Below are 21,187 nucleotides of genomic sequence, written 5' to 3' on the forward strand. Positions count from 1 at the left end.
CAAGCACGACTCACGCACCCTCCTCATAGCTTTACTTTTGCCAGTATCTCGTCTCCTACCTTCCAAACTTTACAGCAGCTCTCCTGCGAACCTTGCAGAACTAGCACTCCTGAAAGAAAGGATATTGCGGAGACATGGCTTAGCCACAGCCTGGGGGAGGTTTCCAGAATGAGATTTTCACTATGCAGCGGAGTGTTCCCTGATATGAAACTTCCTGGCAGATTAAAACTTTGTAGAGCACTTGCCCGCGAAAGGCAAACGTCCCGAGTTCGAGTCTCTGTCCCGCACACAGTTCTAATCTGCCAGGAAGTTCCATAGAAGACAATGGCGATCCAGTATTGGAATCAGAATTTAAAAAAAAGCTCTGAAGGATTTGAAATCATATAAGGCAGATGGGACTGATAATCCTCAATAGGAATTTTTAAAATAATTGAAGGAAGTGACAACCAAACAATCATTCAAGCTGAAGCAGAATGTGTGAGACTGGGGATGTACCATCAAACTTTATGAAGAATATTAGCACAATTCCGAAGCTAGCAAATGGCAGGTAAGTGCAAGAACTATGCCATAACCAGCTTAACAGCTTCTGCATCTAAACTGCCGAAAAATACATACAAATGGAAAAGAAAAATTATGATCTGTTAGATGACGATCAGTTTGGGTTTAGGAAAGGTAAAAGCCATAGCGGCTGGTGCCTAAGGTGGTGGGTGTTCACTGCTTTTACTGCACTATGCAGTTTAGGTTACCAAATAATTTACTTTCCTGCATTATTAAAATTATTTCTATAGCTCTAAAATTATCTCAAAACCAGCCTGACATCATTCATGTGGTTGAATCCCCTCCAGAGGTATATTTATGGAGAAAGTCCGTCCTTCTTTTCTTTTCCGTGCTGACTGCCGACGAAATCTGGGAGCCGGTGGATCATTTCCGTTTCATTATATCAAGAGCAGACGGCCTGCTTTCATCCATCGTACTTTTAAGAAAAGTTTTAATCCGCGACAAGTGGAGAAACACTTCTCTGCTTCGCTAATTTCAACAGTTTCACAAAGTCCTCAAAAGATTGTAGTTGGTTATTTTCAATTAAAAACTCCAAAGGGCTGCTGCACTTTCCATTTCTTGAAAATAATCTCGCGAATAAATGTTCTGTAATTCTGTTTTTGACGTGGCTGTAATTGAACATGGATAGGACTGCACAGCAACAGAAAGGAATTTTTTAAGGAAATTTATTTCTTGGTAAAGGGAAGAAGTTGGAGGCCAATAACAGGCTCAAGAGTTGAAACCTCTGTTTGCTCTGCTGAATTATTAGTCACATACTTTCTTCGCAGCTACATTCATTGTCATACATATATCGTCGCATCTTCTTTATGCTACATTTTGTTCTTCCTCGATCATGATATTATCAACGTTGTCTCTAATGTTAAAAATTTCGTTTTCGAATGATGCAGTCACTTGCTTTATTATCAGTGGTGCGCTTTGGTAACTGGCTATACCAGGCATCCACGTGAGACCTTATTTTACAAAATACCGGAAACCAAAAGGGAAATTTTCGGTGTTGCTGCTTCACCCTCAGGCTATTAGGTAGGTACACAGGTGTCATCGTTTTTCTGGTATGCTCAATGTGTTAAAAACATTGTTGAATGGCTTCTTTATCCTCATGAACTGTGAGGACTGTTCTCAGTTTTAAGCTCCCATTTTGTGGCTGATCCAAGATGGACTCTTCGTTTCGCAATCGCATCTAGAAAACCACTCCTTGTGCTGAATGAGAAGAATTTGTTACGTGTGCAATGGTACCGAAGAACAGTTCTATTTGCTTACTTTACTTGTATCTTTGGTAAGTATTAAGTTCAGTTGGTATGCATAATAAAGCACATAACACGAGAAACGATACTTTTCTCCTACATTTGGCTGAACCGCTGCGTATTGGCTGCACATGACGCATGCACCATCATAACTCCCACATGTTACTTTTTCTTTGTGTTCTTCGACAAGATCGGCGTGGATATTCTGACTCAAGCTGCTGAAGAAGAATCATTCAACAAGCTCTCCCGTAGAGAATAGATAACGAAATATTATAACCATCTGAAATTTAGAAGACACATCAGTTTCATCTTCTACCACCTATACAAAAACTGCCTTACCTATTTCTGAATTAATTTCCTCATGACGAGCATTCAACATACACACTAGTTGTCTTAAAACGCTGTAGAATTTTTAATGTGCTCTCTTACTATCGCATCTGAAGCATCTCCATCTGCAGTATGTTCTCTCGTCGTGCAGTTCTAGGCGCTGCAGTCTGCAACCGCGAGACCGCTACGGTCGCAGGTTCGAATCCTGCCTCGGGCATGGATGTGTGTGATGTCCTTGGGTTAGTTAGGTTTAACTAGTTCTACGTTCTAGGGGACTAATGACCTCTGAACTTGAGTCCCATAGTGCTCAGAGCCATTTGAACCATTTTCTTCCCTCATCTACCAGTTACTACCTGGGGAGCCAATACAGAATGACAAAAAATCTACTTCATTTATAACTCTAATGAGTTCGACCAGGTGTACCAAAAGTTCAAAAGAAAGACACCTAGCATTGGCTATCGATATCCGGTGACAACCGAATACACTCACTGACGTAGACAGCCATGCAATGATGAGATATTGATGATATTAAATTCATGTTAATGTAACTGAACTTCGAATAGATGTGTGATGATGTTTGACGTATGGATAATTATCACTCTGAAGCTACATCGGCATCAAGAACGATCAACATAGGGAAACTGATGGTGCGTCAGTACGAGATCCTTTCAATTTATAGCTACGCACCTGGTACTGTTGCATTGTCTTACCTCCAAAAAAGTCATGGCTGTGTTCAATATTCCCTGTTGCTCCGGTAACGTTGTCCCAAGCGAAAGCACTCTGTCAGTCTTCATAGACGCGACTTTGTACTATAAACATGTCCCATTCTTGGTCTATCAACAATAACAACTATTACTTTAGTGCGCTGAAGTGTGCTTTTGATTTCTGTTGATAGGAGCTTAGTAGTATTATTTGCATAAAATTTTACTTCTTAACGATCATTGTAAATTCAGTGAGCCTAGCAGGCAGTAACACTGAAGAGCACAGACATAACAGTGAATATCACATGTAGTGGACTTTTCTTGGTAGTTAGAGTGGTCATCTCATAGAGTAACATCACGTTATTTGGGCACAAGGCTACGCTTGTGCAAACAGGCACCTTAGATACTTCTTAGGCTCCAAGTGTCCCCCGCGAACTTTATTGATGGACACACGACGAAGTTTAATAGTCACAGTCCTAGTAGCGGTCTTTTATAGTCCACTGGAATTAAGCTTGGTAATTTTTAACAACGAAGTACTCTCAGTGTCTTGTGTAGCAAGGCACATACGAAGTCTGGTACGTTTCTGTTCTGAAAACATATGAGGCGCAGGAAGCCGAAGTGCTGGCCTGCGCGTTAAGTCAACAAATCTAAGTGTACTCTTAAGCAAGGAAATTTGAAATCTTTCAGCTTAATTCCTTACCGGAAGCCGCGAAAACTAATGTTGTCTCTAACTTCGAAAACTTATTGAAAGTATCTCCTGTCAACATTTGTCAAGGAAACAAAATCATTTCTTACAGATTTTTGAGAAATTAGATCTACTTATGGAGTGACAAGTGTAACAAACTGCTAAGCGCAAAGCTGTTCATAAACTGTGGATAGCTAAATACAAATTTTCCTTTTTGTTGTACTGTAACAACTGATTTCCATTTTAAAGTTCCTTTTTATTTAAATGTCGTAAGCTAATGAATTTTTTTCAACAGTTTGTAAGTTTAAATAGTTGAAGATAAAAGTAAATAGGTACAAAAACTACAAGTGGCAAGATGTAAAAGAATACCAGCAACTGCTGCTCTCTATATGAAACTACTCTACTGGCTAAATTCATAATATCTACGAGTAAATTCTGAACTGAATATTCTATTTATCGGTAAGAATTTTCTTAGACGTTGCCACATTCTCTGTAAGAAAATCCTCGACTCAGAGCTAAAATCGGAACTATTAATATTCATTTAGAGTATCTAGGCGGTTAATAGCAGCATGCATTTTATCGTAAGTACTAATGGTCATTTTTTAACATTTGCGCAGTAGTGGCATATTTGATGGATTTCGTATGAAAATTGTTTTGCATAAGTTATGTCCTCACTTTTTGTTTTCATACACTATTAGCGAAGCACAGTAATAAAAAATATATTTAAATGCAAATAACATACATTATATACTTATTTAAATAGACAATATTTTAGTCTGAATTTCTGAAGTTAAATTCCTTTATCAGAGCTGCCGTACCATGTACCTAAATAGCTGCATTAGTAGTCAGTTACGTTCTTTCTTAAGAAACGAATGTTCTTGTTGCTCCCGTAGTGCTGGAAGAATTGGGTACGTCAGCTGTCTATAATGTTATTAAGGATAATAAAGACTATTATTCCCTTGAGGATGATAATTTGTTCCCGTGGGGATCACTTTGTGTCTCGGTTCACCAGAAAATGTACTATTTCTAGATTACTTTGAGAAAAGTTGTGATTTTTGAATGACCTGGATACAGTTACACTGCTTGTGTTTTATATAACCTGCAACTAAATAGCAATGTACTTTGCCCTATCAAGACCAACGTCTTTTCCATAACACACATTTCCAAGGGTGGGGTCGGAAAGTACTCTATGACCATTAAATTCGTTAACTGTTGTTGACTTATGTTAACAACTTACTTTTTAAAGAGGTAACGAAATAATAGTAGTCTCCAGAAAATGTAAATACATGTTTAATTCCGGAGGTACGCATAAAACATCATCCGAAATTGTGCATTCTCTGAAAATTATTTCGAGCAATTACTTCATGGTCCCACGCGAAAAGTAAACATTTGTGAAAACCCACTTTACCTCTTAGCTACAAATAATCCTGAGTTAATAACGAGCTTAAAAACGGGTACAGGGATTAGTAAACACAGGGTTGTCGTAGCGAGACTGAATAATGTAACGCCCAAATCCTCCAAAAATAAACGAAAAATATACCTTTTCAAAACTGCAGATAAAACTTCACTTCACGCCTTCCTGAGAGACAATCTCCAATGCATCCAAATTAACAATATAATTGTAGACCAGATGTGGTTTGAATTCTAAGAAATAGTATCTGCAGCTTTTGAGAGATTTATATCAAAAACATTAACCAACGACAGAGCTGATCACCCTTGGTTCACAAAACTGGTCAGAACACTGTTGCAGAAACAACGAAGCAAACATGCCAAATTTAAACAGACGCATAATCCCTAACATTGGCGATCTTTGACAGAAGCCCGAAATTTAGCGCGGACTTTAAAGCGAGATGCTTATAATAGTTTCCAGTTTTCTCTCGAAACCTGACAGAAAATCCAAAGAGGTTCTGATCACTTGTAAAGTATGCTAGCGGCAAGACACAATCAATGCCTTCTCTGCGCGACAGCAATGGAGATACTATCGAAGACAGTGCTGCCAAAGCAGAGATACTAAACACAGCCTTCAGAAATGCCTTAACAAGAGAAAACGATGTAAATGCTCCAGATTTCGAATGAAGATCAGCTACCAACATGAGTAACGTAAAATTAAATACCCTCGAAGTAGTGAAGCAACTTAGATCACTTAATAAAAGCAAGTATTCTGGTCCAGACTGTGTACCAGTTAGGTTCCTTTGAGAGCATGCTGATGCAATAGCTCCATACTTAACAATCATATACAACCGTTGCTCGAAGAAAGGTCCGTACCCAAAGACGGGAAAGTTGCGTATTCAAGAAAGGTAGTAGGCGTAATCCAGTAAATTACAGACCCATATCATTAACGTCGATATGGAGCAGGATTCTGGAACATATATTGTGTTCGAACATTATGAATTACCTCGAACAAACCGGTCTATTGACACACAGTCAACATGGATTTAGAAAACGTCGGTCATGTGAAACACAACTAACTCTTTACTCACATGAAGTATTGAGTGCAGTTCACAAGGGATTTAAGATTGATTCCTTAATTTTTGGATTTCCGGAAGGGTTTTGACACTGTACCACACAAGCGGCTTATAATGAAATTGCATGCTTATGGAATATCGTCTCAGTTATGTGACTGGATTCGTGATTTCCTGTCAGAGAAGTCACATGAGTGCTAAACGGAATCCGTTAAACTTCGGTAGCACGATAAATCAGTCAAATATAAAGGCCGTAAATTCAACTTAATACTTAGGAATTACAATTAGGAACAACTTAAATTGAAAGGAACACAGAAAATGTTGTCAGGAAGGCTAACTAGAGACGGCGTTTTATTGGCAGGACACTTGGGAAATGCAATAGATCTACTAAGGAGACTGTCTGCACTATGCTTGTCCATCCTCTTTTAGAATACTGCTGCGCGGTGTGGGAACCTTACCAGATAGAATTACCGGAGTACATCGAAAAAGTTCAAAGAAGGACAGCATGTTTTGCATTATCGCGAAATACGGGACAAGTGTCACTGAAATGATAACAGAATTTGAGATGGACGTCATTAAAACAAAGGCGTTTTTCGCTGCGGCGGAAAGTTCTCACGAAATTCCAGTCACCATCTTTCTCCTCCAAATGCGAAAATATTTTGTTGACATCAACCTACATAGTGAGAAGCGATCACCATAATAAAATAAGGGAAATCAGAGCTCGTACGGATAATTATACGTGTTCGTTCTTTCCGCACGCTACACGTGGTTGGTACAATAGAGAATTTGAAGGTGGTTCGATGAATCCTCTGCCAGGGAATATACATGTAGATGTAGATGTAGATGATTTAGCACACTCTTAGAAATATCAAGATTCTTTCAGTAACGTGTACTACCAAGGAGGGTGGTGGTACCTTGTGCCCACACTAAAAATATTTTTTAAGATGCAAATTTCGTTAAGTGTTTCTGACTTCCACTCACAACATACTTTTTAAATAAATATAGGTGTGTAATTGAAAATATTGAATATGAGATTCATTGAGGAAAATGACATTGTCTACTATCACTTAGACTTAACTGAAAACTTTAAAATTTTTATGAATCTGGTAGAGGAATTCATTGAAATGAATAAATTTTTTTAAAATTTTTAAAATATAATGTAACTGTCTAAATTACTGCTTTTCATGATGAGGGCGTAAGGTATCCTTAGAACTGCGAATGTTAATAGGACAGTGTTTCGTTAAATGACTGGCACCTGACCATTGTAACCAAATGTAATGCAGAATAGCCGAAAACATTCGCTATCGCTTATCTACAAGACCGACAGCCTATCACTGGAAACAGTCACAGCCCTGAAGTTACGGAGAGTGTCTGCCAAGAGAGAATTAAGGTGTAGGCAACACATTAATCTGGCTATGTGAGAGACACACAACGAATAGAGACTTTGGTTTTGGAGGGGGGGGGGAAGGGTGCAGGAATGAACATCACAGTCATATAAAACGTTTGGGAAGAAATCATCATTGCCATTGACTAATAAAATTTCTCATTTAAAAATCTGCAGTTGCAATTGTTATGTGTCCACCCTGAAATGGCTCAAATGCACTCGTTGACCTTATAAGTAAATAACTGTAACAGCCAAAGTTGACAATGACGTCTTCTGAAAGGAAAGACGTAAATTTTCCTCCATTTGTAATAATAATTCTTACATGCGTAATTGAGATAAACAGTAACAATCATTGTTAGAATGTTCACTTATAACTTGGAAATACGGAAAATTGCAATTTTAGTTTTGTAGTGCGAATTTTATGCTAATATAAATGAAGAACATATTTTAAATATACTTTATTTTCACTTTTTAATTATAACATATTTACAGCCAATGTCTAATTATGTTCTTCCGCGTTCCTCTTGACATATTACTGTCACGGCGTTCGTAATATGAGAAACAATAGTAACATTTGGCTAGGAGTGGCTGAAAAGCTAGAGAAGACGCATATTCTTCTACTTCTGAGATGTATGTACAAACGTTTTGTCTTATTACTCATATTTTGTCTCACTAACGGCTTCCTTGAAAACAATGACCTTCACTGTTTCCTCCCGGCGCATAATTTCCATGGAATATTTCTGAAACTGTAACACACATTTTTGTGATCCTCTTTGCTGGTCGTTTCTACTCAAAGATATGAACTAGAGATATCTTGTGCTACGGAAAGAGTACGTAAATGAATATACCTTTCTAGACGTCAATTACCCAGACTCTTGCATAGAAAAATTTAGCGCCAACGACATCGTAAACTGATATGTAGAGCTTCAAACCCCATCGATATTGAGGGCGTTGGAGACGATCTACCGTTCAAAAACGGACAAAAATAAGAGCGTGTATCCTACAAGCCCTTTTTCAAGAATCAGTCCAGGAAACAGCCCATGGTACTTTACGAAAACGTAGCTAAGGAATCGAGATTAATGCGTAACATCAATTCGACGACGGCGTCATTAGAAATCGCTTGCAACCCGGAACGGATATGGATGAGGGAGGAAATCGGGTGAGCTTTTTAAAAGGAAGTACGGCAGTATTTAACTGAAGCGACTAAGGGAAATCACGGAAAAAGTAAACCTAGGTGCCCAGACAGGAATTATAGTCACTACCCTTTGTGACACTTGTGTAAGACTGACGTTTTTAGACAGCACTTTACACTGGACAACGTAGTAGCTTTACCTACCAGCGAACGCTCCACACGCTCTTCGCGTAAGCTGGGTTGTTACTGAGAGAGCCGTTAATGTGTCCCACCAAAGCTGTTTACGACTGCCTCGTAACGAGGTCCACGTACATAGACGTGTTCTATCTCTGGTCACAAATACTACACTGCATTCTCAAACTGTTGAACATTTAACCACAGTCTAGCATAACAGTCGCGACACCCCGTCTCGTTTTTGTTACCCATAGCGACAGCAGCGTCGCAAGCAGCCAGTTAAGGATACTTTTGAATACGATATCGATGATTGCGAGTACTAACGTTTACATTGATTTGTAACATGGTTTTTACCACAGGGGGTGTATGTAGTGCCATAAAAGTCGACAATAATCGAAAAGCGACACCGCATTTGTATTATTTAGTTTCCTAAGACGTTATAAGGTACAAAACGGCACATTACAGGACAGTTTACTTAAGATTCTCTTCTAACACACAGATATTTACTGAGCGCTGTCGTTTTCCTTCAATAACAAAAATTTACTAGGAAGCTCTAAAAGACCCGACCTTTTGCTGAAAGACGTCGTATGTCTAAAGACAGTTTATTTAAGATTCTCTTCTAACATGCAGTCGTTTGCTGAGCAGTATCGTTTTCCTTCAACAACAAACGTTTACTAGGAAGCTCTGGAAGACATGACCTTTTGCTGAAAGACGTCGTATGTCTACCCAACAACGCTGAGATTTGTTCGCTACACTTTCAGCCAAATCAGTGAATATGAACGTAAGAAACGTGTATTGAATGTAACATCTACATTATTAAACGTATCAAATAAGTAACCAAAAATGAAGCTTAAGGGAAAACCACAAAGACGTGATAATAAATCATCGAAAGCAATAAAACTGTTTCCCCAACACAGAAGACTCCACTACCACAGTTCTTGTAAAATTTGAGCCACAAACAGCATGAATCTTCAACAAATATTCGTGTATTAGAAAATCGAGTGAAGTATAAGAAGGGGCGAATCATTAGACTCAAAAAATTTTACAGCGTGAACAACAGATAACAGAAATATTTGCATCTCCTGCATAAAGTATGCATTGATATTCTCTTGCTTTCAACGCAATAAGCTGCAAATATACACACATTAGATCAGGCTGTTCCAACCGAGCTCCAGGGAGCCGGAGCACTCCGGAGCGCTCACAGCGGCAGCTCGGAGCCCGCGTGGAGGGGGAAAGCGAACTCACTGCCCCCTGGCCGCATGCAGCCGCAACTGACGCAATAATCCGTGTTCAATGACAGCTATGATTAGCCGCGGGAGCCCTGTACCTCTATTGGAGGATACCTTTCTATTCATTGAGAGGGATGGTCGTCCGCAGTGTCTTGTATGTCATAAAGTAATTAATTCTGCGACGAGGTACAATATGCAACGACATTATACACGTCTTCACGCAGCGCACTACGATCAGGTAGAAGGCGTTGCACGCAGGGAACTGGTGGCCAGGCTTAAGAACGACATACCAGGAGACGTTAAGTTTAAAAACGGTTTCGTAATACGGAGGGTATCAAAACATGCAACATAGTTCGTGATCTGTAATGCGTTTATAATTTTCAGGTGAATGAGAGCGGAGAAAACACTACTGAGTCTGCAATTCGAGCAAGCTGCAGGGTGGCTCACATCATTGCGACGAGTGGCAAGCCGTTTTCGGTGGGACCACTCGTAAAATCGTGCATGGTAGCCGTTGCAGAATGTTTGTTTCCAAGGGAGGTGCAGGCAATTGAAGGGCTTTGCCTGTCGAAGCAAACAATGTCTCGTCGAATCCTAGACATGGCAGCGGATTTAGAGACACAGCTCAGGAAAAAGGCGGACAGCTTTGTTGCATTTTCGCTAGTGCTTGACGAAAGCACCGACATATCGGACTGTGCTCAGCTTGCAGTTTTTGTGCGTGGAGCTGCAAGTAACTGAAGAACTCTTGGATGTGGTACCACTCGATTACACCGCAACAGGACGTGACATTTTTGAAGCTGTTTGTGAATCAGTGGACAATATGAATTTGCCGTGGGATAAGCTCCATTCTGCAGCGACAGACGGTGCACCACAAACGATCGGGTGTCACCAAGGTTATGCTTCTCGTTTGAAAAATAATCTCAGGGACGAATTCGGGAAAGACATTTTGACTCTTCATTGTTTTATTCACCAAGAGGCACTGTGCGCTGAAACAATAGAGCTAGGTGGCGTAATGAAAGATGTCGTGAAGTGTGTGAATTTTGTGCGGCGTCACGGTATGAATCATTGCCAATTCAAAGGATTCCTGAAAGATATGGAAGCGGAGTATGGGGATATACCTTACCACAGTACAGTTCGTTGGCTGAGTCGGGGAAAATTTCTTGATGTTTTCTTTGCCATTTGTGAGGAAATAACCCTTTTTCTCGAAATGAAAGGGGAAGAAATGCGTTTTCTGAAAGATATAAAATGGATATCAGAGCTGGCGTTCCTAGCTGACATAACTATGCATCTAAATAATGTAAATCTGTCATTGCAGGGCAAAGGGCAGCTAATAGTTGACATGCACGACCAGATCAAAGCGTTCATGCAAAAGTTACGTTTATTTGAGAGGCATATGAATAATGGACATTTAACGTTTTTCAATCGTCTTGCTTCTTTAAAACTACCTGAAGGTACTACTTTCGGCGATTACCAAGCAAAGTTAAAGCAGCTCATCACGTCGTTTGAAACACGATTTCGAGACCTCATTAGTTTTGAAATGGAACTTAAGGTGTTCAGCATTCCTTTTTCAGTTTCCCCCGATGACTTGTCATCATCCTTCATTTGGAGATTATTGATTAGCAAAATTCAACTTTGTTGAAAGACAGGTGCTACAACACGTTGGATTTGTCATGATGGTATCGTTCATTACAGCAAAAAACATTTCCCAAGCTTCACAACAATGATGCTCAGATCATGGGCATGTTTGGATCTACGTATTGTTGTGAGCAGCTTTTCTCAGCAATGAAAAGAGTAAAAAGTAAGGAACGATCGTTTCTTCAGGATGCAACAATGAAGGCCATCCTCCGCATTACCGCTGTGAACACTTTGACGCCTGATATTTTCGATCTTGTAATGAAAAGAAAAGTCAAGCTACAGAGGCCCAATAAATTTAGTATGCAATTTCTTATAAAACAGTTGTTTCTTATTTATTTCCTGAACATCGTATTTCCTGGTGTAGCATGTCACCACGTCTTAGGAGCTAAAAGTATGAGGTTGTCGATCTTGTAAGACGCAACTGGCACATCAAAACGCTTGCCTTGCCGCCTGCCTCAGCCTGCCGTGCCACCTGCCGGCGTGCGGGCCCACTTGAATGGTCACAGCGAGCGACACGGCTCCCTGGAGCAGGGAGCGCTCCGCGGCTCACAACGGAGCCGACGAGCTGGAACAGCCTGCATTAGATAGTATTTTTCAGTGAATAGATTATAGCTTATTTCATTGAATCATTGTGATTCGACTGTTCTTAAATATGTTTCACGATAATTTATGTCTCCTGCTTATTTATTAATGCTTGGAACTCGAAGATATAACCACTATTTCGGTAATCAAGTAGAAAATAATCAAAACAAACATTACCCTTACGATGCATGGTACTACTTTCTGACCACTTGGAGCGCAAGTGACGCTCCAGATGTCAAATGGTACAACTTTCGCTCCAGAGAGTGTTGTGACTGTATGCATTAGACTGTGGTTTAACAATACCTTTGACATGTTCAGGCCGACCCTCTCTGTCTTCCGAACAGTGTGAAAGGTATTGGCCCGTTTCTTTATGGTGACACAGAAAGGAATTATACGTGGAGAATTGCTGCAGGTACTTCCAGAAATTGTTTCGTCAGATATCTGGTGAAGGAAAACGTTATAATTTCTGAAACTGCGTTGCAGGTGGTGCTCTCTACAGTAACACAACCCCAGATAAAGGCTATAACTCGGCCGCAGGGGGAAGAGAGTACATTCTCTGCTGAGATAAGACCATGTAGTTGCAAGCTGCCGCTCAAGACAATTGCAACTTTCTTCTCTGTATGATGTGGGAGAGATTTTGTCTGAAATAGCATCACTGTAAAAGTTAAATGAACGGGAGCTCGAACTGTGTACTCCTAAACAAAGTGGGAGTCGTAGAAGGGCCTGTGCTGTGTATGCAGTGAGAATATATACAGAATTTCACATGACTGACGTAGATAAAAGCGAAAAATTTACATGATAATAGTTTTCAGCAATTGTTTATTATAGACAAATGATTTACGAGCATGCCCTTAAAGAAACACGTAAAAAAATGTACATTAGGTGAGAGAATTATGCTCACTCAAAACATTGGAAGTTACCTTTGTTCCCCTGGTCCAGTTCCAGTAGGTACTACTGCTCACACGCAAGCTTTTCTATTTAAACGGTCGAAACACAATAAATATTGGTGTGGATCCAAATATCGGATGACACACCGTATAAAATTCCATAATGATCAATTTCTCATGGTTTCTTTTAATACTAATATTAGTTCAATGGAAAAACAAAGCTCCAGGAACAGACATTATTTCGTCAGAATTACTGACAAACATGGGAGAGCCAGCCAGGACAAAACTCCTCCATCTGGTGGAAAAGATTTGTGACATGCCATATACCCTCAAACGTAAAGAAGAACGTGATAATTCCTGTTCTACATAAAGCAGGTGCTGACAGGTGTGAATATTAGCGAACCATCAGTTTAATAAATCATTGTTGTAAAATTGTTAGAAAAATTTGTTAGAAGCCAACCTCGGAGAAGATCAGTTTGCATACCGGAGAAGTGTAAGAACGCGTGAGGCAATACTTATCTTGTGACTTATCTTAGAAGATAGATTTAGGAAAGGCAAATCTACCTTTATAGCATATCTGGACTTAGAGAATGCTTTCGACAGTGTTGACTTGAAATCTTTCTCTGAAATTCTGAAAGTTGCGAGTAAAATACTGGAAGCGACAGGCTATTTACAATTTGTATAGAAACCAGATTGCAGTTATCCCAGTCGAGGGGCGCGAAAAGGAAGCAGTGGTTTAGAAGGGAATGAGACAGGGTTGTAGCGTATCCATGTTTTATTTTATCTTTACATAGAGCAAGCAGTAAAGGAAACCAAAGAAAAATTTAGTGTAGGAATTAAAGTCGAAGGAGAAGAAAGAAAAACTTTGAGGTCTACTATAATTCCGTCAGAGGCAGCAAAGGACATGAAAGAGCATCTGAACGAAATAAACAGTGTCTGGAATGATGAATATAAGATAAACATAAACATCAGCAAAAGAAGGATAATGGAATGTAGCCGAATTAAATCAGACGATGCTGAAGGCATAATATTAGGAAAAGAGACACTTAAAGTAATGGATGAGTTTTGTTATTTGGGCAACAAAATAACTGAAGATGGTTGAAGTAAAGATGATATAAAATGTAGACTGGCAGTGGCAAGAAAAGCATTTCTGTAAAAGAGAAACTCGGTATCATTGAATATAGATTAAAGTGTCAGGTAGCATTTTCTGAAAGTATTGATGTGGGGTGTAGCCACGTATGGAAATGATCTATGGACGATAAAAAGTAGCAAGTAAAGAATACAAGCTTTTGAAATGTGGTGCTACAGAATAATGCTAAAGATAAGGTGGAGAGATCATGTAACGAATTAGGCGATACTGAATAGATTAGGGTAGAAAAGAAATTTGTGGCACAACCTGACAAGAAGAAGGTATCGATTGAGAGGACACATTCTGAGACATAAGGGATCACAAATTTACTACTGTTGGGAAGTGTGAGCAGGAGGGGGGGGGGGGGAGGAGTAAAATTCGCAGATAGGGACCAAGAGACGCACACAGTAATCAGCTTCAGAAGGATATAGGTTGCAGTAGTTATTCGGAGATGAAGAGACTTGCGCAAGATGGAGTAGCATGGAGAGCTGCATCAAACTAGTGTGCGGACTGAAGACCGCAACAACAGCCTAAGGCCTAGATTGTACATAGTGGCTCTCTAGCAAAGTGCACTACATGCACGAAAGGACTTCTAAAAGTTAGGTTACACATGTCGTCCCACACTGAAAGCAATGCGCAACAAGAATGGCTTGAAATCAATGCGCAACAAGAGTGGTGTATTGTCAGAAGCGAGTACACGTTGCAGATTTCCTGTACACACAGTCATGTCTCGGTACGGTTAACAGGTGCATCACATTATGCGAATGAAATTGCGCGCCAACTGGATACTTACTCCAAAGCTGAAATACTCCGGACAGTACGATTTAAGTGAGAAAAGCTCTAAATTTTGCACAGATTCACAGTGAAATTATGTTGCAATATGGACCAAATGCAATGTCGTGTCCAGCTAGAGTAAAATAGTGCCAAGAATTTTACGAAGGCAGCATAGACGTTGCTAATATTGACCGGGAAGATAGGACATGGATATCATCGAAGGACGACAATATCCAGGCAATCTACGAACTGATTCGCAGCAACCGCAGATTTTACAACGACAAGGACATTCTTACAGCTGATCTCGAATGGCTCACCAAGGAGCGGATTTCCATCGCGAGGATTTTAACGACTGTTAGAACGTTTCGACCACTGTTTTGGAGATTTGGTGACTGTTGTGAAAAATAGTGCCATGTATCTGTGTCACCTGGATGTATAAACGTTGCTTGACCTGTCATAATAATGTTTAAGGTACTTTTTGAAGTACCCTGGTACGTCCCGCATAAATCGACGGGAACAGGCGTTTAATATGCAGTATATACTGGTAAAGGGATGAATAGGGAAAAATAAGAGTTTAAAGCCAAAGGAGAACCTCTTAGATGAAAAAGGGTCTCACTCTAGGACGCAGTCTTCGAAGAAGAAATAACGGTAAGATTTAGAAGTGGGAAGTGGTATTAAAGTTCAAAGATTCACTGAAGGCCTTGCTTTCGCCGGTAAAAGTGACGAAGAATTCCACTACTTCTAGACTGACTGAAATAAACAGTTAGCTCACCAAAGAATATCAGCTGAGATAGAACAGAATAAAACCGAAGTAGCTGAAGAAAAATGGCAATGGGATTAACATTAAATTTAACGTCAGAATTGGGAACCACGTACTTGAGCAGTTGAAGAAATTGTTCTGCATTGGAAGCAAAGTAGCACATGAGGGTTGAAACAAGGACATAAAAGACAGTCAAGACCAGACCAAAAGAGCCTACTTCACCAAAGGAACTGCTGCTACTGAAAATAGGGCTTAATCTGAGCAAGAAATTTCTGAGAATGTACGTCTGGAGCCAGCTTTGTATGGAAGTGAATCATGAATTTTGGGAAAAGGAGAGAAAGTACCGAGGCGATTGAGATTTAGTGTTACAGAAGGGTGTTGAAAATGAAATGGGCCGATAGGAAATGCGGCTCTTCGCAATATCAAGGAGGAAGGAAATGTGTGCAAAACACTGACTAAAAGTAGAGGCAAGGTGCTAAGATGATTGCTAAGACTGAAGGGCATAAGGTTATTACTTCCACGCTCCTAAAGAGAACCAAAGAGCATAAACTTTAGGTCAAGACAGAGATTGGAATAAATACAGCAGATAACCGAGGACGTTAGGTATAAGAGGTACTAAGATGAAGGGTTTGGCGCAGGAGAGGAACTCGCTGGGCCGCATAGAACAGGTCACACTTCCTTCCCCCCCCCTCCCCCCTCCCCACATAAACATACACAAAGTTACATAACTCAGTACACCTCATGACTTGCAAAATGTAACGTCACTTAGTTTCAAGGTCACATAATGCACGGTAATAGCTCTTCACCAGTTCTATTAAATTTTCGCTGGTCTCTGCTCAGGCAAGCGTTTAACGAAACCGCTCTTCAGTCGAAAAGTGAACCGTGTGTAACACAGAATTCCTGGCTCGTCCTTTGGCTATAGTGGACTCCAAACAATGAAAATTTCTGCTCCTATTGGTTACTGGTTGAAAGACGTGGATATTAAAACAATATCGTACAGCTCTTCTGCAGTTGACGAAATCGGGAGTCCGCGAACAGCCGTCAGGACTGTAGAAAGGGAGTCGTGGGAAGGCCATTAAAGCTACTGGATTAAATTTAAAACAGTTTGTACTCGGTACCGTCGAGCAATCAACTTGTTACAGAATATTCGTCAAGCTTTCAAGTCTCATTTTCTTATGTCTTTTCTTAGAAGAAAATGAGTGTACATAAAAAAAATTCCATAACGGTCTTACTGAACACTGCGCGAGTACAGCTGAGATGCACAATCTATCATACGTGCTCATCTGCTGCGTAATGGCTCATTGACTAAATATCGCGCCACGAATTCGAAGGTTTGATCACCACTTAGCAACATGCATTTTTTTCTGGCTCTTATTGCTTCATTCATTAATTTCACTGATTTATTTCTATTAAAAGAACCACGTTGCACTCGCCAAATTGTCTTCCTTCCTGTAACGGCTCTGAGGTCGGAGAAATTCAAGAGTATACCATCTCCAATAAGAGCAAGCCTAGTGGAGCACTGTCGCATTCAAATCATTCTTTATAGAATAATATATCTGTGTGGTGAGGATTTGAGGAATTCTTACAAATTACGCGCAGTAGGTAGCTTAGGCACAGACCGGCACATCGGATGGCAGGCGCAGGCAATGTTGATATTTTGCAGACGATTATGCGAAGCAGGTTTAGGACGCCGTTCGCAGGCTAGGGGCCGCGGCCGAGCGGGCACTGCATACTAATGTGAAGTAATCAGGGCAGCACAGGGCCCCGACGTGCTGTGAAGAGCCCATACGTTGCAGTTACAACAGCGCCTAGTGACCTGTGTATAGGGGCTGAGGCGGGAAGCAGAAAGCTGACATTGCACAGTGAGTGCTCGGTAAGTAGTAGGACTGAATTTCTGTAGCACGAACGGAGCGGTGGAGGGGGGTCGGACTGCCTGGGAGTGATAGTGGGGATCCTTCCGGAGAGATCGACAACTGTTCCAGTCCACTGCAAGGAAGCGCAGAGTATATCGATTTTTGTGGTCCTCCGTTCACTAGTGTGGTCGCGTGTCGAAATGGAGAAAAATCTCTAGCAGCGCTACGCAACCAAATTCTGCGTGAAACTCGGGAAAACCGCGACGGAGATCATCGGAATGATTAAGGACGCTTTGCTGGGCTGCTGCCCTAAGCCGCTCAACAGTGTTTGAGTGGCAAAAGCTGTTCCGGGAGGGGCAGGAGCTCGTCGAAGACGACCAGAGCGACGGTCACCCATCAACTTCAAGGAATGATGAAAATGTGGCCGAAGTGAAGGCGCTCCTAGACTCCGACCGCCGCTTCAACATTCGTCTGATGTATGAAGATAGTAATTGTTCTCGAAGTAACGGATACCATTAATGACCGTTCAGCTTCCCTGGAATAAATGATAATTAACTGAAACCCTCAGCTGCCGACAGGTGCTGTTGATATACCTCGATGTGGACAGCTGAAAATGCGTGCCCCGACCGGGACTCCAACCCGTGATCTCCTTCTTACAAGGGAGACGCTCTAACCATCTGAGCCGTCCAGGACACGGATGAATAGCGCGACTGCAGGGACTTATTCCTTGCACACTTCCCGTGAGACCCATATTCCCAACTGTCCACAATCTACATACGTAATATACATAATAGATATTTACCCACCCACTGTGCGAATGCGCACAGGTTGCCCGAAATCTTACGGGAATTGTCACCTTAGTGTGCTCGAGTAATGAGTGGATGGGCAAATATAAGTTAGGTGATGTATGTAGATTGTGGACAGTTGGGAATGTGGGTATCACGGGAAACGAGCAAGGGATAAGGCCCTGCAGTCGCGCTATTAATCCGTGTCCTCGGTGGCTCAGATGGATAGAGCGTCTGCCATGTAAGAAGGAAATCCTGGGTTCGAGTCCCGGTCGGGGCACGCATTTTCAGCTGTCCCCATCGAGGTATATCAACAACATCTGTCGGCAGCTGAGGGTTTCAATTAATTATCATTCGTCTGATGGTTGATGGGTTGGAAATTTCGTACGGTACCATCCTAAAAATTTCTACCAAGGATTTAGCGTGAGTAATCTCTCTCTCCCCTTAGCCAAATCCCTCGGTTGTTCTGACACATTACAAACCCTGATCTCATGGGGACGGTTGGCGGGGGGTGATCGTAACACAAAATTAAGATGACGCATTTCGTTTCAGTGACAACAATCATCAGGCCATACTATCACTCTGATTAATACAGTGACGTGAGACAATGTTAAACACCACAATGTAGTTACCACCATAGTTAACATTGTTAACATTTGCATCAACGTTTGAGACTTTTCTCCGGAAATGTAGCTCGAGTGTGTGACAGGAAATAACTTTGACTTTTTACAAACTGACAGAAATCGCTATAACTTATTTCATGGTTTGATGAAGTGGAACTTCCCCTGAATTTTGGGAGCTATTGACCGGATACATATCCTTCTGGAAGCTTAGCTTCACGAAAGAGTGGCAGCTATTACTTTAATGATAAAAGGCAGCTTAGTGATGTCTTAATGACAATTGTTGATACCACTTACAAATTCCTCATCAGAGTTGGCAGAAATGGAAAAGTATTTGATGGCGGTGCTTTCAGAGCCAGTTGAATTGCAGCGTTTCATTGAAACCGCAACAACAGGTCTCGAAAGGACTTCTTTACCAGACAGAATATCGTGTGTGCCGCACGTTTTTGCAGCTTATGATGGTTTCTCTTTGCAATATCATAGTATGAAACAATGCCCATTTAATAGTGTTGACTCCAAGAGCATTTATTACTACAGACACTGTAAGAGACAAGGGGAAAACTACCTTGGTATTATGTCTAAATTATTTAGAGAATTAAGATAGCCGCTTCACCAAGTGCCAGAACGTATGGATCTGATTTTTTTGGTCTTTTGCAATTTATTTTGTTGATTACAGTCTGAAAAACAATCTGCAAATATATACAGACCTTAAGGTACATCCGACGGAGAAAATTTAGAAACCGACGAACTAGTGCAGGGAAGGGGGTGAAGTGAAGACACGCCAACTGATAGTCTGCTACCACTGTCATTAAAAGGCAGAAACAACTACTAAAAGAATTGCTAAAGAAGTACTGAACAATACCGAACAGTATAGGCAATATTTTGTTAGTAGCCAAGGGGAAGTTTCTTGTCAATACTAGGGTTGAAACAGAAAAAAATGGCTCTGAGCACTATGGGACTCAACATTTCAGGTTATCAGTCCCCTAGAACGTAGAACTACTTAAACCTAACTAACATAAGGACATCACACACATTCATGCCCGAGGCAGGATTCGAACCTGCGACCGTAGTGGTCGCACGGTTGAAACAGATCTGAAACTTTTGTATGATTACATTAACTGTTAAAGAAGCCGTCTTAAGCTGTTTAGGAAGTTTTATTTATCTACTGATGAATATTTTCGGACGGCTTGTGCATTATCAAATCATCCATTATCACCAGACATGTCAAAACATATAAACGTGGTAATGGGTAACGTAGCATTCAGACATGAATATCGTCGTCAGAAAGTAAAGTTTATTGTATATTACCACGTTTACATGTTTTGTGGCAGGGAGAAACGATCATTATATTGAAATAAGGGAAATCAGAACTTGCACAGAAAGATACGGGTGTTCGTCTTTCCACGCGCTGTTCAAGACTGGAATAACAAAGAAATATTGTGACGGCGGTTCGATGAACCCTCTGCGGGGCAAGTAAGCTTGATTCGCAGAGTAGCCATGTAGATGTAGACAAATATGGAGTAACGAACGTCATTTTTCTCCAGTTATTGTAATGACATACTTTATTTTTCCTCTTGAAATCTAGTGGATTATTTACAACAAACTTCATGAGGAAATAACTGTACTGTGAAACAGTGGTCAGAATTCCTAATTCTTTAAACAGATGTCTACAAACTTATCGTGGGTGAGCACCACATATTATGCTGACAGCACATTTTTGAGCAACGAAGACTCTCTTTCTTAAAGATTCTTTCGCCATATCCGATAAGGCATTACGTGTCTTCACTCCCTTTTTACAGCTCTTGCATGGAACGTCCCATTCTTCAGGATTATGGTGATACACAGTAATTAATTAACTCTCACTTTTGTCATCCATGTTCACTGTATGTTCAGTGCATAACTTGTGAGACATGTCGGACGAGTGTAAACTAGCATGTAAACACTGTTTACTCCTATTGGTACAGATGTGTCGGCACATATCGCTGGTGGTTGAAATATATTAATATATATAAAGAAAACTTGCTAGTTTTCGGATTTATCCTGCGAAGAGGTAGAGTAAAATATACAAAGAGACACACGCTTATACACACGTACACACATACCTATGCCTCTACCTGGTGCCAGCTACAACCATGTAGGGGGCATAGACGTTTGTATGCGCATGTGTGAGATTGTGTGTATTTTACTCTAATTTGACAATGGATGCATCCGAAAACTAACAAGTTCTCTTTCTATTGTGTATGCCTGCCGACAACTCAACGCTTCTGCTTTC

This window comes from Schistocerca cancellata, chromosome 1 (genome assembly GCF_023864275.1).
Source record: "Schistocerca cancellata isolate TAMUIC-IGC-003103 chromosome 1, iqSchCanc2.1, whole genome shotgun sequence".
NCBI classification, from domain to species: Eukaryota; Metazoa; Arthropoda; class Insecta; order Orthoptera; family Acrididae; genus Schistocerca; species Schistocerca cancellata.